This window comes from Eumetopias jubatus, unplaced genomic scaffold (genome assembly GCF_037043125.1).
Source record: "Eumetopias jubatus isolate StellerSeaLion01/CBP00866 unplaced genomic scaffold, mEumJub1_p1.0 scaffold_3, whole genome shotgun sequence".
In the NCBI taxonomy this organism is placed as follows: Eukaryota; Metazoa; Chordata; class Mammalia; order Carnivora; family Otariidae; genus Eumetopias; species Eumetopias jubatus.
This window is the reverse complement of record NW_028274809.1, coordinates 156,307,018-156,322,871: the sequence shown is the minus strand read 5'-3', so window position 1 is coordinate 156,322,871 and position 15,854 is coordinate 156,307,018. Positions and strand designations below refer to the sequence as shown.

The 15,854-nt window shown below is 37.9% G+C and overlaps 1 pseudogene; it reads left to right on the top strand.

The window, feature by feature from the left end:
• Positions 1-13,543: 13,543 nt before the first annotated feature.
• LOC114210964 (elongation factor 1-alpha 1 pseudogene) lies at positions 13,544-14,951 on the top strand (annotated as a pseudogene).
• The last annotated feature ends 903 nt before the right edge of the window (positions 14,952-15,854 follow it).

Here is a 15,854-nt window from a genome sequence, read left to right as displayed (position 1 = left end):
GCCTTGTAAAGGTGTTCTGCACCTTCATTTATAGAATACCTTCAATAAATGTGTGTTTTGGTATTCCAAGTATATAAAGTTGTAACTCAATAAATAAGTTATATCTCAACAAAGTTTTATCTTAACCTTTTGTAATATGAAAAAATAATTTAAAAATTGTTTCAAGATTATTTCTGTTGCATTTACAAATTGCTTTCTAAATTGTCAGAAATCATGTTATAGAAAACTTTGACTACAATACTATTACGCATTGCAATATGAATTCTATACTTGAGTGTTATGTTTAATGGGGGAAAAAGATCAAATTATCTGATTTTCTTTGAGAACTGATTCATTTCTGTTAGCAAAACATGCTTCAGGTGAGCTCAATACTCTTCAGAAAAAGTACACATACACACGCACACACACACACACACACACACACACACACACACTATACACACTAGAGTTTAGGGTTATAAAGATACATAAAGTGGTTTGGGAGCCATAATATCATTTATAATTTAAGAAAGTAGATATAAAATTTATACAATTTGCAAAATAAACCAATTTATTATGTGGTCTTTGTAAATACTATACACATAATGTACCATAAGGAAAGGGAAAGATGAGGGTCAGTAAAAATTATATGTAGGATTTGACTGATTCTTAGAAGATGAGAAATTTTTATAGGCTAGATCAGCAATGAGTGAAAGGTAATTCAGAATGAGGAAATAATGACATGCATAAAGGCAAGGAGGAAGAAATATCTAAGAAGTACGAGGTCACATAGTTTGACAGGAATGTATGTTTGGGGGAAGGGAAATAGTAAGGGGAAAGAAAAAAATAGATTTATTAAAAAAATAGAAAAATAGTAAAAACCCTCAAACCCTTGATTAAAGAAATTAAGAGAAAGTTTGTGAATAGGGTGGTGATGTGATTAATATGAGGCTGAAGAGATTAAATTAATGATGCCATTATTATGTCATTACAAATAAGTAATGGTGAATGCATGTGTTAAAACCAAGAATAAAAATCAAACAGCAATAGTCTATACACTTAGAGGTGCATATTCTTTGAGGCATCCTAATGCACATATGTTAAGTTTTTCACAAGTTTATGGTAAATAAAAATTACTGTTATACCATTTTTGTTAGATGAGTGAACTGAGCATCAGAAAGCTTAAGTAATGTGCTCACCTTCACCTCCCTTAATAGATATAAGTACCAACAGTCAAGTTCAGGTCCCACTAACTTATTAGTCCAAATGATGTCTATGAAATCATTCCTATCTAGACTATAAAATATATGTAATAAATTCCTATACTTTCTCTAGGAAACTATTATTTTGCTTATTTTAAAGTATTTTTGTTATTTTAATAAAATGAGCTTTACATCATGTTACTATTTTTAAGTCCTTGGGGTGGGGGGTGCAGAATCCAGGCTACTGAAGAACATATGAACACTTAAGGTCTAGGTACAGCCCAAGGTATTCAAAATATTTATCAATTCTTTGTTTTAAATAAAATAAATGCTAATCTCATTATTGTCTTAAAAAGACTTACAAACGTATATCTACCATCATAGAATATGATTTTATAGAAAATACTTTCATCCATTAACATACCTATAAAATGTTCCTGTTAAAATTTGCTTTCTCAGAACCCAGACTTCTAGTTAAATTATTTACATAAAAGGATTGTTCTGCCTACCTTTTAAATAGCAGCCCCGAGTATGTCACCGAATTGGGGAGTAACAGTTCTACATAATATATAGACTGAAGCTTGAGGAAGTGTTGCAGTGTAAATCTTGTTCAGCAGGACTAATGAGATATTGACCGCTTCCTCCTTGCTACACAGTGCCTTTATTTTGTACCCTACACTGATGATAATGCATAGCAATTGGGGATTTTTATCCTTGACAAGGTAGAAATAGGCAAATCCTCACAGAGAGAAAACTCTGTGATTGGTGGCCATATCAACCCAGTATTTACATAACAAAGAATACTACTGTTGCATAATAATTTGAGAACACATTACATATGAATAAACACAATTGTTTCTAACAAATTGTGAATGCATTTACTTATTTAAAAATGTGAACTAAAATTAACAAATTATTAAATTGTAAAAATCATTCTCAGTGTTTAAATAATGTTGGCTAATGTTAATTTTTTTTATTTTTTGTTATTTTTTTAAAGATTTATTTATTATTTATTTTGAGAGAGTGAGAATGAGAGAGAGAGAGAGTACATGAGAGGGTGGAGGGTCAGAGGCAGAAGCAGACTCCCCGCCGAGCAGGGAGCCCGATGCGGGACTAGATCCCGGGACTCCAGGATCATGACCTGAGCCAAAGGCAGTGCTTTAACCAACTGAGCCACCCAGGCACCCAGCTAATGTTAATTTTATAGCTCTTCATTTTTTAGTGAAGAACAATTTCCATTTCATAGGAAATTATTTCTGTGTTTAAATTATAGTATAATTAAAGATAGTTTTAAACAAGGAATTTTATAATATCAGATTCTTTTTTCTGTTCACATACTAGTAGCAAAATTTTAAAGAAAACAAACAGTTAACTCACATCTGAATAAGGCTTCATTAATTTATGTTGTACCATAACTAATTTTCATTAATCTAGTTTCTTAAAAAAAAAAATAGAACAATTAAGGACTTCTCAATCAGTTGCTGTCCATACTATGCACTTTCACCCTAATCAGGATTTTGCTTAAATTTAAAATTTTTACTTTATTGAAAGATAAAAGTACATATCTGTTGCAGTAAAAATATGACTATGAGAGACAGATATTACTTTTTTCCCTAAAATTATTACTATTCAAACTGAGCAGTAATCATATAAACTAATTTGTATGATTACTCCTTATGAAATTTTTCCATTCTTTATCCAGGTTATTTATAAAGCATTCAACTTTATAAATCCAGCTAGTCTAAAAGCCCGTTTTTGAAAAATCACTGTGTGGTGTTTATGAGGGAGAGGGAGTAATAATAAAACTCACTGCATTGGAATTTTGTGACTGGAGTTTACTTTCCCCCCCTTAGTTTTGTATAAAAAAAGAAACCATTTTAATAATAAGGAAATAAAATGTCATGAGAAATATTTAACATACCTGAGAGAATATTCAAGTATCTCATTCTTATTAATGTACAAATTAAATGTTAATGAAGCTTATTTATTTGTTAAAAAAGGACCTAGTGGACCTCTACTTGGTAGCACTTTGTTAGCAGTTGTTTGGAATAGATCATCACTATTATAATGATCTATTCATTGTCTAAAAAATTCTATGATTAAAAGAGTTCTGATTAAAAAAACAATACTTCTGAGATGGAAAAAGAATTCTATGAATCAGTTTACATTTTCAATCAGGCAGGGTGATCCATGTTCTGATTTGGAGTTTTTAGCCTACTATAAGGAGATGGCTGAGGAGGCAAGATTTATTATGAATATAATTGTCAATCACTGGAAATGTATAAGAGCAATAAAAATGTATGGCAGTATGGAATTGCATTCTAATATTTTTGCAGAAATAATTGTACTGAATGTAAGTTAAAGACACTGTAGATTAAACAGTTATAAATAGTAACAATGGTTAAAGACATTAACAGTTAACTTTATGTCCTTGTGAAAGGCAACACAGTGGGTGAAACACATAAAAGAACATTTCTTTCCTATAAGAAATGTATATAGTCCTTTCCCTTTACTCTCCCACAGCCTTGTGTTTTTGTTTGTTGGTTGGTTGGTTGGTTTGGGTTGGTTTGGGTTGGATTGTTTGTTTTTAAGTTTTTATTTAAATTCCTGTCAGTTAACATGCAGTGTAATATTAGTTTCAGGTGTAGAATTTAGTGACTCAACACTTACATACAACACCAGTGCTTATCACAAGTACACTCCTTAATCCGCATCACCTATTTAACTCATCCTCCTTGCCCACTTCCCCTCCAGTAACCATCAGTTTGTTCTCTGTAGTTATGTCTATTTCTTGGTTTGCCTCTCTTCCCCGCCACCCCCACCACCCATGTCTAGTTGTTTTGTTTCTTAAATTCCACATATGAGTGAAATCATATGGTATTTGTATTTCTCTGACTGACTTATTTCACTTAGGATGATACTCTCTAGCTCCATCCATAACATTGCAAATGGCAAGATTTCATTCTTTTTGGTGGCTGACTAATATTCCACTATTATATCACCTATTTTTCATCCATTTATCAGTTGATGGACATTTGGGCTCTTTCCATAATTTGACTATTGTTGATAATGCTGCTATAAACATTGGAGTTCATGTATCCCTGCAAATTGGTATTTTTGTATACTTTGGGTAAAGACCTAGTAGTGCAATTGCTGGATCATAAGGTAGTTCTATTTTTAACTTCCTGAGGACCCTCCATTTCTAGAGTGGTTACACCAGTTTGCATTCCCACCAACAGTGCAACAGGGTTCCCCTTTCTCTGCATCCTTGCCAACATCTGCTCTTTCTTGTGTGGTTAATTCTAGCCATTCTGATAGGTATGAGGTGGTATCTCATTCGAGTTTTTATTTGTATTACCCTGATGATGAATGAGGTTGAGCATCTGTTCACGTGTCTGTTGGCCATCTGGATGTCTTCTTTGGAAGAATGTCTGTTTATCTTCTGCCTATTTTTTAACTGGATTATTTGTTTTTTGGGTGTTGAGTTTGATAAATTCTTTATAGATTTTGGATACTAGCCATTTATCAGATATGTAATTTGCAAATATCCTCTCCCATTTCATAGGTTGCTTTTTAGTTTTGTTGATTGTTTCCCTCGTTGTGCAGAAGCTTTTTATTTTGTTGAACTCAATAGTTTATTTTCGCTTTTGTTTCCCTTGCCTGAGGAGATATATCTAGTAAGAATTCGCCACAGCTGATGTCAGAGAGGTTACTGCCTATCTTCTCCTCTAAGATTTTAATCATTTCCTGTCTCAGATATAGGTCTTTAATTCATTTTTAATTTATTTTTGCGTATGGTGTAGGAAAGTTGTCCAGTTTCATTCTTTTGTGTGTTGCTATCCAGTTTTCCCTACACCATTTGTTGAAAAGTCTATCTTTTTTTCCATTGGATATTCTATCCTGCTTTGTCAAAGATTAATTGACCCTATAGTTGTGGGTCCATTTCTGGGTTTTCTATTCTGGTTTTCTATACTGTCTTGATTACTACAGCTTTGTAATATAGCTTAAGTCCAGAATTGTGATGCCTCAAGCTTTGCTTTTCTTTTTCAGGATTTCTTTGGCTATTTGGGGTCTTTTGTGGTTCCATACAAATGTTAGGAGACTGTTTGTGCTAGCTCTGTTGTCAACGTCTAGTGCGTTGGGGTCCCTGGGTAAGGGTCGCAAAATCACCGGGACACAGGGGATGCAGAGCAAAGGCAGCACTTGCAACTGCATGCTGTCGTTTATTTCCCACGCAGTAATATACTTGTAGAAATCAGATAATCATAACAATGTGTACTTTCAGTACATTATGGGATTAAACTAACATCCTTGAAGAAAGATACACAAGACTTTTGCTCTATGTTTACAAAGTTAAAGAATTCTCCCAGCCACCCTTCTTCAAGGAACAGTATGTTCTTGTCCTAAGGAGGGACGCCTCTAATCTAGGCAAGAGCCACTTCTTGCAGATCCAGGCATTCAGAACTTGCAACATGAGATAAGGGGAAGAGAACATTTTCTCCTCCTTGCTCAGGTCTGCCTGGCTTTCCTAACTCTCACTGCAGTCCTTGAATGACCCTGGCTCGCAAGGGGCCTGCAAGCCTATGCCATCTCATTTCCGCCTTTTTTCTTTTGTTTCAGCAAAAGTGCTTTCCAAAGGGTGGACATAGAATTCTGAGACAGTTTTATATAACAGAAATGCAACAGCGTGAAGCATAAGATAACAACTAGGAGTATAATACCCATTCCTCCAGCAGTATGCCCCAAACTCTGAATGATACCTTTTGGGTCTAATCCCTCAAGTTGTTTAAGGAACAAGTCTGCCAGAGTGGCAGCATCTTCAGTCTCAAATGGTCTACCAAATATCTCCTGAATGTTTGTGTGCAAATTATTGATCATGTCAGTTGCTGACGAGTTACCTTCTAAGTATCTTTGGATAACGCTCCAATCATGCTGTGACTCATTATATTTTAGGTTGGTAACACAAAAAGTTGTAGAATTCCAATCGCAACGCAGCCAAATCTGTCTCTCTAGTGTCAATACCTTCTTCCCTAACCAGCCCACTGTCTGCCTAAGGACATCTATTTGTGTTTGCAAGCGAGTATCAATCATAGTTTGTGAAAGCCAAAGATCCCGAGAGTCACGGTGCCAATTTTCCACAAAATGTTTGGTTTGTAAAGATGTATGTAATGCTACGCCTGACACTGCGGCTAATGTGGTAACTGTGATTAAACTTAAAATAATTGCCACAATAATGCCGACAAAGCGTTTAGTACGTTTTAACATCTTTTTGAAGAATTCTAAAACTAAGGCGTCCACGGGATTTTGAGCCCATGGTCGTTCTAGATTTACCGGAAGCCAAATGTGAGAACGTTGTTGCAAAATCATAAGAGAATATCCTGGCTCAAATTCTATAGAACTATTAACACAAGAGTATAATCGACATTTAGCACAGTTAATTCCATTATCGAAACTAAAATTCCCAACCAGAAATAGATATGGCAAAGGTACACAAGCAGTTACATTCATTTCTTTAGAAATAGTGAAGTTATAAGTTGACGCAGAGTTCGCTGTGCCAGAAAAAGTTCCATTGTACATTCGAACAGTCTTAAGCGCAGCTGCAATTTTCCATAAGTGCGTTTGAATATGATCAGGAAATTTCTGATGTGCTATGCGAGGGTCTGCAATGCCGCCATCTCCCCAGGCCATCAATTGATGATTTACCATTGGCTCACTCCAGTTGTTCTGCGGCGGCATCCTCTTGGTCCGGGTTCCCCATCCGTCGTCTGGCGGGATACGGTGCCGTGCGAATTGGTCCTCGACCGGATCCATCTCGCGGGGAGCCAGAAACAGGTCCGTCCATCCTCTGTGGAGACATAAGCATAACCCTTCCCTCTATAAAGTAATAGCCCTGGTTGCCACTCCGCATCTGCAGCCGGTTTGAACCATATTTTTTCATTTAACGGAGGAGGAGCAGCCTCTCCCTCTATGAAATGTTTTTCTGCTCGGGAAAGAATATCTCCTTGCGGAAGATTCAAGAAATTCAGTGTAAATAGTGCCTGTATCAAAATAGAACGTGCATTAGATTGAGTAAATGATAATATATGATCCTTTTTCCTTCTTTTTAATTTTTTAATTTGCAACTTTAAAGTACTATGCGCACGTTCCACAATAGCCTGTCCTCGGGGGTTTACCCCAGCTTTTATAGTGCGCAGATGTAAAGGTCTACAGATTGGACATTGCTTCACGATAGATTTTGCTTGACGGTATGGAATTTTATATTGAACATGTAACCTTCCGGCATTGGTGTGAAGTAAATTATGTTCCTCCTCCGCAGATACAAAGGACACCAAAGCGTCCACTTGAGCATTACCATGTGTCAATGAACCAGGAAGATTAGTATGGGAACGAATATGAGTCACATAAATACGGGCATTCCGATTCCTTAGCAAGGTTTGTAAGAGTAAAAATAGGCCAAGTAAGCTGGACTTATGTGAATGCACAACAGCAGTGCATATATTTTTAAGGACTCCTACAGCATAAGCAGAATCAGCGATGATATTTACAGCAGAGGAAAAATCTTTTAACACCTGAGCAATGGCAAACAATTCATTTTGCTGGACTGAATTAAAGTCTGTATATTGAACCCAATATTTAGTAGGGGTCCAGTAAGCACTTTTAGTTTTGGAGCCATCGGTAAAGACCGTGGGTGCATCAATTAGGGGCTGATCACTGATGATATCCTGAATAACAAACTCTTGTTTGCGAAAACAGTCCCATAACTTTCCTTTGGGAAAATGATAATTAATTTGACCAACATACCCCACAAGAGCAATTTGTAGTTCTTCCATATTTTGTAACAAAAATGAAAATTGATCCTTGGACAGGGGATAATAATGTCCATAATATCACAACCAGTTATGGTTATAGCCCTATCTCGAGCTTGTTCTATCAGATATGCTATTTGAGTACCATAGGGCGTAATATTTTTTGAAAAATGATGTTTAGTATAGCTCCATTCAATGGGTAACTCATTTTGACCTAATATAGCCGTGGGATATTGCCATGTATGAAGAATATACAATTTTAGAGGCAAGGAGGGATCAATTCGGGTCAAGAAGGCAGATTTGATTTTTTCCTCTACAATTTCTTTTTAGGTGTCCTATTTGGCCACAACCAAAACACTTCATGTTATCTAACTGCTTAGATTGTAGGGAATGCCAAGTAGTGGCCATGGTTTCAGCAAACAACTGCATCTTTCGACTTTCTGATGTTACATCCTTACAGGCCTTCATGAAGGTATTAATGTCTCCTGTATCCTTAATAGGTAATATAACTCTCTTACAATCCTCGTTAGCATTCTCATATGCTAGCAACTTCAACAATTGTTGTTTAGCTTCTTCTCCAATAACAGTTCTTTCCAAAGTCAGTTTTAATCGTGATAAGAACTCAACATAAGTTTCATTAGTCTTTTGAATAACCTTAGTCCATGACCCATAGTGCTCCCCTGCTGGCCGAATACGTTCCCATGCCTCCATACTAATCTCCCGCAATTGCTCATGAATTTCTTCAGGGGTATTAACCTGAGCAGCAATATCAGAATATTGACCTATCCCTGCCAACATTTGATAAGTTATAACCTGTATACGAGGATTAGGACTTAATGCATTCTGGCGAGCCCGATCCATACAAAGTTCAGAAAACCACATCTGCCATTGCAGATACTCAGGCTCTTTCAGAAGGGCTCTACAAAGGACCCTCCAATCTTCAGGAGAGAAATTATTATAATGTCGAGCTAATCCATTAAGTAGCTCCTTCACATAATGTGACTGTGGTCCATATAAAGACACTGCCTTTTTCAAGCGACCGATATCCTCTATTCCGATACCTTCATAATATGGTGCTTGTGCTACTCCCTGGACCGGGGGAGGCCTAATAACAGGAAAAGCAAAGACAGAATTATCAGCCTCGCTCTCATTATCGCTATCTTCTAGCGCATCAAGCTCAGCCAAAGCAGCAGAAAGGAAAGGATTTTTAGGAGAGAGAACTGGTGCGGGTGGCAGAGGCGGAGCGGAGGGCTTTTTAGAGGACTTCTTAGATCCCTCCGCCATAGCCATAACCCACTGAAAAACCTTAACAGTGATGCCATAGACAGCAAGTGAATGCTTCAGCATTCGAACATAAGGAGTAGAAGTTTCTTGTCCCATAACCCTGTTATTTTAAGTTACTCACCCTTCCTGAACGTCCTTCAGGGTCCCTGTTCGGGCGCCAATTGTCAACGTCTAGTGCGTTGGGGTCCCTGGGTAAGGGTCGCGAAATCACCGGGACACAGGGGATGCAGAGCAAAGGCAGCACTTGCAACTGCATGCTGTCGTTTATTTCCCACGCAGTAATATACTTGTAGCAATCAGGTAAGCATAACAATGTGTACTTTCAGTACATTATGGGATTAAACTAACATCCTTGAAGAAAGATACACAAGACTTTTGCTCTATGTTTACAAAGTTAAAGAATTCTCCCAGCCACCCTTCTTCAAGGAACAGTATGTTCTTGTCCTAAGGAGGGACGCCTCTAATCTAGGCAAGAGCCACTTCTTGCAGATCCAGGCATTCAGAACTTGCAACATGAGATAAGGGGAAGAGAACATTTTCTCCTCCTTGCTCAGGTCTGCCTGGCTTTCCTAACTCTCACTGCAGTCCTTGAATGACCCTGGCTCGCAAGGGGCCTGCAAGCCTATGCCATCTCACTCTGTGAAAAATGTTGGTGGTATTTTGATAGGGATTGCTTTAAATGTGTACATTGCTTTGGGTAATATAGACATTTTAACAATATTTGTCCTTCCAATCCATAAGCATGAAATGTTTTTCCATTTCTTTGTGTCATCTTCAGTTTCTTTCATCAGTGTTTTATAGCTTGTAAAGTACAGATCTTTTACCTCTTGGTTAAGTTTATTCCTAGGTATCTTATTGGTTTTGGTGCAGTTGAAAATGGGATCAATTCCTTGATTTCTCTTTCTGCAGCTTCATTACTGGTGTATAAAAGTGCAACAGATTTCTGTACATTGATTTTGTATCCTACAACTTTATTGAATTCCTATATCAGTTCTGGCAGTTTTTTTGGTGGAGTCTTTTGGGTTTTCTATATAGAGGATCATGTCATCTGCAGATACTGAAAGTTTGACTTCTTTCTTCCTCATTTGGATGCCTTTTATTTATTTTTGTTGTCTGATTGCTGTGTCTAGGACTACAAGTACTATGTTAAATAACTGTGGTGATAGTTAGCCTTATGTTTTGATATATTTCAGTATGGAGCCATCTTACAGAGCTGAAGAGCTAGGGAATAGAAATCAAGTATTTATGATCAGGGCTGTCCTCTAGTCCCAGGATATAAAAGAGAAAACTAGAGAAACTACTTAATTTTTCCAGCTGTGTTAGGACAATGTTGAGAATGGGAGTTAAAAGGGGAACATTAAGGAAAATTTTTTTTTTTCTTTTCTCCCTGCCAAGAAACTTTGGCCCCTCTGTGGAATACTTCTAGAATACTCATCTCTTTGCCACTGCTCAATTTCACCTCCTCAGTCATCTCTTTAAAATTCTTTCTTGACTAGTTGTTCTCCATTACTCTCTCCTGCTTGCTTTCTCTTGACCAAGATGGCCTTCACACTAACCTCAGCTTGACTGAACGTTAGACAGGCTTCTTCCTCTTTCTAGCCCCAGACCTCTCTTTTCTTAAAATATTTTATTTAGAAAACATATAATTGTGAATTCTTTCTGTGCCCCTTTGAGATTCATGTTAGTCTCTTTGAAAAAGTCTCTTGAAAACTTACAACCCAGGAATATCTTTCTCACACACATAGGAGACATCCCTTTCAAGAAAGATAGTACTTCTATCTCTTAGTCTCTGTGAAGTTGATAGGAGCCTTATTTCCATGGCAGCCAGTTAGCAAACACAGATAGCCTAATCACAGAGAAAAATATCTGCAAACTCAGGTAATAATTCAATGTATTCCACATATATCTCTGATCAGCCTCCTTTCAAACATCTTCTAGTACTTTTTCACTAGTTCATTCCAACCCTTGAAAATTCTCTCACCCTTTGTTTCAGTAAAATTGAGTTCATATTAGTTTTGGCCTACTTCCCCTATTATGATACCCTTGAAAAAAATCTCCCTTCCTTGTTTAAATTTGCCCAGTGCAGTTTTTGCTTTGATACTCCTAACAAGACTTATCTTACATCATTTAGTTTTGAAACTTCCACTTGAATGTAAATATTTAGGTGAGACAAAATTTTACTGCTAAAACATCGTAGCTTTCAGCGGGGATTCTTTAATAAAAAGATAGATTAACAAGAGAAAAACAGTTTATTAACATGCATCACACATCATATGGGGGAAACCTCAATGAAAAGTAACTCAAATGGGTCACATAGAACTCTTGCTTACATGGCATCTTCAACAAAGAAAAATAAATTGTAGAGAAAAAATAGAACAAAGGAAAGCAGTTTTAGGCTTCCAAGGGTGGCAAACTGCTGTAAGGAAAATATATGAGAGGAAACTAATGGAGTAAGTTTAGTTTGAGATTCCTCTGGTGTCATCTCTTGGCTGATAAAGAGTTTGTCGCTAGTGAAAGAAGAATTTATTTCTGGGTTGAAGCAGAAGAGGACATGGATGGCAGAGAAAACTCTGAATTTGCTCCCTTTTACTTACCTTCAGCTCAAAATAATTTTTATGTGCAAAAAGACATGGGTAGGGCTGACATTCTGGTTTCCTTCAACACTATGATGGTGGTAATTTATGTTTAGCTCATCATACTATCTTTACTTCATAGCACAATGCCTAGCACAAAGTAGATATTCAAAATACATATTGAATGAATAAATCTTGTCATTATTTTTAGTTCACCATTATATATCCTATTTCTTAGCACATAAATAATGTATAATAAATACCTATTAAATACACATTGTTTTTTTTATTTTTTTAAAGATTTTATTTATTTATTTGACAGCGAGACACAGCGAGAGCAGGAACACAAGCAGGGGGAGTGGGAGAGAGGGAGAAGCAGGCTTCCCACTGAGCAGGGATCCCGATGTGGGGCTCGATTCCAGGACCCTGGGATCATGACCTGAGCCGAAGGCAGATGCTTAATGACTGAGCCACCCAGGCACCCTAAATACACATTGTTAATAGATATTTATTAACACTGATTGAAAGGCAAAGGAAATAATATGTAAATGCAAAGGCATTTAGGTGTCTACAGCATACCAGGGATGGAGTAACTGCAACCAATTTACTATAGCCAAAAATCAAATAAAAACAGAAAAACAGAAAATAATAACAACAAAAATTGTTGACTAGACCAACAGTTACTGAACCAAATAACATCTTGAAATACATCCTTGGGGTTTTTATCCTTTAGATTATAGGATGCTAAATGAGTATAAGTAATGATAAAGGAGATCTCTGTTCAGTTTTTCACATGTGCATATGCATGGGTCTGACTCCTCCATGACCCCAATCCAACTCAAGTCTTAACATTTCAGACCTTTTTAAGAAGTGAGCCTCATCTGATGCCTGCTAAAACAACATCACACTGTGATAATAATAAGCAAGATAGATTTCCAGTTCCCTTCTATAAACAATCAGTAAATGCCTTTACAACTCTATCATAAGTGGGAGGTATTTCTGCCTTATTCTATATGACAGTGTTCTACTTCAGAGTTGAGGAGACTCACTGAACTCTCTTCAGAGAGTCAAAACTCTTCCTTGCCCAGCATATTACTAAATTCAAATCCTAAATAAATTATTATTGGAAGTGTTTGTATCTCCTTCCACAGTGAAGTGTTTGGATGTTTTTATGGGATCAGTCGCTACAAATATTTTGAGTATTAATGAAAGCAAGCTTTCAGGATGTGTATATAACACTATATACAAAGAAATACAAACATTATTTTCTTATAAAAGAGTAGCAGTTCTTGGGGTACCTGGGTGGCTCAGCCACTTAACTGGCTAACAAACATTATTTTCTTATAAAAGAGTAGCAGTTCTTGGGGTACCTGGGTGGCTCAGCCACTTAACTGGCTAACTAACTCTTGATTTTGACTCAGGTCGTGATCTCAGCATCTTGAGTTTGAGCCTTGTGTCAGACTTCTTGGTCAGCAGGGAGTCTGCTTGAGGTTTTCTCTCTCCTCCCTTTGCCCCTCCACCGCCCCCAGGTGCATGTGTTCTCTCTTTCTCTCTCTCTCAAATAAATAAAACTTTAAAATTAAAAAAAATTAAATGAAAGAGTAAACAATTCTTTAAAAGATCTTGAGGTGGCTTTTTCGCATCGGGTTTGCCGCCAGAACACAGGTGTCATGAAAACCACCACTCAACCTAAACCAAAATGGGAAAGGAAAAGACTCACATCAACATTGTCGTCATTGGGCACGTAGATTTGGGCAAGTCTACCACTACTGGTCATCTGATCTACAAATATGGTGGGATCAACAAAAGAACTATCGAAAAATTTGAGAAGGAGGCTGCTGAGATGGGAAATGGCTCCTTCAAGTATGCCTGAGTCTTGGATAAACTGAAAGCTGAACGTGAACGTGGTATCACCATTGATATCTCCCTGTGGAAATTCGAGACCTGCAAGGATTATGTGACCATCACTGATGCCCCAGGACACAGAGGCTTTATCAAGAACATGAGTACATACACATCTCAGGCTGACTGTGCTGTCCTGATTGTTGCTGCTGGTGTTGGTGAATTTGAAGCCGGTATCTCCAAGAATGGGCAGACCCATGAGCATGCCCTTCTGGCTTACACACTGGGTGTAAAACAACTAATCGTTCGTGTTAACAAGATGGATTCCACTGAGCCACCCTACAGCCAGAAGAGATACGAGGGAATCATTAAGGAAGTCAGCACCTACATTAAGAAAATTGGCTACAACCCTGACACAGTAGCATTTGTGCCAATTTCTGGTTGGAATGGCCACAACATGCTGGAGCCAAGTGCTGACATGCCTTGGTTCAAGGGATCGAAAGTCACCCATAAAGATGGGAATGCCAGTGGAACCACACTGCTTGAAGCTCTGGATTGCATCCTGCCACCAACTCATCCAACTGACAAGCCCTTGCGTCTGCCTCTCCAGGATGTCTACAAAATTGGTGGTATTGGTACTGTCCCAGTGGGCCGAGTGGAGACTGATATTCTTAAAGCTGGCATGGTGGTCACCTTTGCTCCAGTCAATGTTACAACTGAAGTAAAGTCTGTTGAAATGCACCATGAAGCTTTGAGTGAAGCTCTTCCTGGACACAGTGTGGGCTTCAATGTCAAGAAAGTATCTGTCAAAGATGTTCATCATGGCAATGTGGCTGGTGACAGCAAAAATGACCCACCAATGGAAGCAGCTGGCTTCACAGCTCAGGTGATTATCCGGAACCATCCAGGCCAAATCAGTGCTGGATATGCACCTGTGCTGGATTGTCACACAGAGCACATTGCTTGCAAGTTTGCTGAGCTGAAAAGGAAGATAGATCATCGTTCTGGAAAAAAGCTGGAAGATGGTCCCAAGTTCTTGAAATCTGGTGATGCTGCCATTGTTGATATGGTTCCTGGCAAGCCTGTGTGTGTTGAGAGCTTCTCTGACTATCCTCCTCTGGGCCGTTTTGCTGTTCCTGACATGTGACAGACGGTTGCTGTGGGTGTCATCAAAGCAGTGGACAAGAAGGCAGCTGGAGCTGGCAAGGTCACCAAGTCTGCCCAGAAAGCTCAGAAGGCTAAATGAATATTATTCCCAATACCTGCCACCCCGGTCTTTGTTTGTTTGTGTTTTTGTTTTTTTCTTTATTTTTTTATTGTTATGTTAATCACCATACATTACATCATTAGTTTTTGATGTAGTGTTCTATGATTCATTGTTTGTGCATAACACCCAGTGCTCTACGCAGAACGTGCCCTCTTTAATAGCCATCACCAGGCTAACCCATCCCCCCACCCCCCTCCCCTCCAGAACCCCCAGTTTGTTTTCCAGAGTCCATCGTCTCTCATGGTTTGTCTCCCCCTCCGATTTACCCCCCTTCATTCTTCCCCTCCTGCTATCTTCTTCTTCTTTTTTTTTTTTAACATATATTGCATTATTTGTTTCAGAGGTACAGATCTGTGATTCAACAGTCTTGCACAATTCACAGCGCTCACCATAGCACATACTCTCCCCAATATCTATTACCCAGCCACCCCATCCCTCCCACCCCCCACCACTCCAGCAACCCTCAGTTTGTTTCCTCAGATTAAGAATTCCTCATGTCAGTGAGGTCATATGATACATGTCTTTCTCTGATTGACTTATTTCACTCAGCATAACACCCTCCAGTTGTTGCAAACCTGCCACCCCAGTCTTAATCAGTGGTGAAAGAATGGTCTCAGAACTGTTTGTGTCAATTGGCCATTTAAGTTTAATAGTAAAAAGACTGGTTAATGATAACCATGCATCATAAAACCTTCAGAAGGAAAGGAGAATGTTTTGTGGACCATTTAATGTTTTGCGTGTGTGTGTGTGTGTGTGTGTGTGTGTGTGGCACTTTTAAGTTATTAGTTTTTAAAATCAGTACTTTTTAATGGAAACAACTTGACCAAAAATCTGTCACAGAATTTTGAGACCCTTTAAAACAAAAGTTTAATGAGAAAAAAAAAGTTCTTGAGGTGTAGCT